This window comes from Phalaenopsis equestris, unplaced genomic scaffold (assembly GCF_001263595.1).
Source record: "Phalaenopsis equestris unplaced genomic scaffold, ASM126359v1 Scaffold000079, whole genome shotgun sequence".
Classification (NCBI taxonomy): domain Eukaryota; kingdom Viridiplantae; phylum Streptophyta; class Magnoliopsida; order Asparagales; family Orchidaceae; genus Phalaenopsis; species Phalaenopsis equestris.
Genome location: NW_018164521.1, coordinates 120,313 through 122,335, shown reverse-complemented (window position 1 = coordinate 122,335; position 2,023 = coordinate 120,313).

The following is a 2,023-nucleotide window of genomic DNA, read 5'->3' as shown; positions in this document are numbered from 1 at the left end:
AGTTAAGAAAACTCAGAGAATCAAATTTTGTATTTTTTTATTTTTAATTTTTTTCATTATAATTATTTTAGTGAGAAAATAAAGAAAACTCATTGTTAAGCTTTTTTTAAAATTTATTTTGAACTTAGGAAAATTAGAAACAATATTTTAATGAGTCCCAAGTGATGAGAGAATATTTAAGAACATTTTGAAATATTTTGTATTTTTGTAATTTTTATTTATTTTTAATTATTTGAAATTCAAAAAGAGGCCCAAAAATTAATTATTTATTAAAAGTGATTTTTATTTTTCCTAAGTACCTCTGGTTACAAGGAACTCAGAAAACCACTTTTTATTTTTTTCCCAAGTTTATTTAATTTATTATAATTATTTTTTGTACAAAAATACATTGCTTCTTAGAAAATCCACTTTAGTGCTTACACTAAGCCAAATAACTTTGAAATTTTTAAAATGGGTAGATATGATTTTTATGAACAATGTGGAGTTGATTTTATTAATTTTTGATATGTGTTTAATTTACATAAACTTATACAATGTATTCACATTTAACTAAGTATAGAAATTTACAAAATGGTTCAAAGCATCACAACATTTTTCCTAGACTTCTCTGACCACAAGAAACCTACTAAAATTGTTTTCATAATTTTCCAAGTGATATTTTGATTTATATAATTAAAATTAGCCAAAATGGTCACCTTGGCTTGAAAATTAGGGTTAGGAGCATAGCAATGCCTTCTAACCTTGGAAAAATCATAGAACACCCCCTCTATGATGAAGAATTAACCCTAAATATCTCAAGTTATGGTGAACACTCCTTAGTCATGGAGAGTTAAATCACCTCAGAGGGTATTTAATTAATATAAAATCATATGTTTGGAAAATAATTTTTAATTTTGATCCACATTATTCTCCTCTATTCACTTAGCTAGGGGGTATTTTTATTTTATTATTATGATTTTTCTACACCAAAATATCAATTTTTTAAGCAAGTTGATTTAATTAAACAAAAAATAACCCTATTTTCCTACTTAAACCACGTGGCGCCACACAATCCTCGGCAGCTCCGAAGTCTCCATGGGGATGCTCCCCATTTGGTGCCGCCTTCTGAGTCAGTGCCACATGGCCCGTGCTTTATATTGGGATCTCCCGTCTAGCTTCATCTCAACCCTCCATTTGATACACGTGCCATCCAACGACCTTGAGTCTTCGTCCCCATTTGGTTCTTGCCGAGAGTTGTCCACCTTTTAGGCCTAAGAACTCAAGCTACACTTAACCAAATTGACTCGAGTTTGATCCTATGGACTCGTCTAGACTAGGCAAACACATCAATGCAGTAAACATGCCAAAAAATTAAACATACATGAATGGAGAATCGAATGAAGCTCGGGAAGAGGGGGAGTTTTATACCTTTGCTCTAGGAAGGGAAGCTTCAATCAGAGGTGCTCGATTTGTTTGTGGAATTCCAAGGAGCTCATGGATGGAGCCTCTGGTCGTGGTGAATTGTCTAGGGTAGACTTTTGTGAAGCTCGATTTCGAGTGTTGGTCAAAGTCAAGGGTAAAGGTTCTCTGCAAAATTGAACTCCGGCAGTGGAAATTGGTAAGGGAAAATAGTTAGAATGCACTGAGGAGATCTTAGGGAAGCTTTGTGGTCAGCTTAGGGAGGTCTCTCTAAGAAATTTTCAGCACTCCTTCCCGTGGCAGTAGAAGGTGCTTTTTATAAAAATGGTAAAGGGGTGGCTGTCATGGCCAATTAGGGGGTGCATTGTGTTGCTTAGTTGGAGGGCAGAGGAGCTCTACAATTTAATTTGGCTGAGCTAGCCTCTAGGTTTGATTTGGGTGAAGTTCCATGGGGGTGGCTCTTGATTTTGAGCTTCTCCAGTGACTAGGCCGGCCAACAATGGCAGGGGAGGTGCTTAGATGGCTCAGGGACCTCAGAGGAATCTGTCAGAACAATTATTTTGGTATGGTGATAGGTTTTGGCAAAGATATCTTTTGCTTAAGCAATTCAGGAAACAAATCCCTT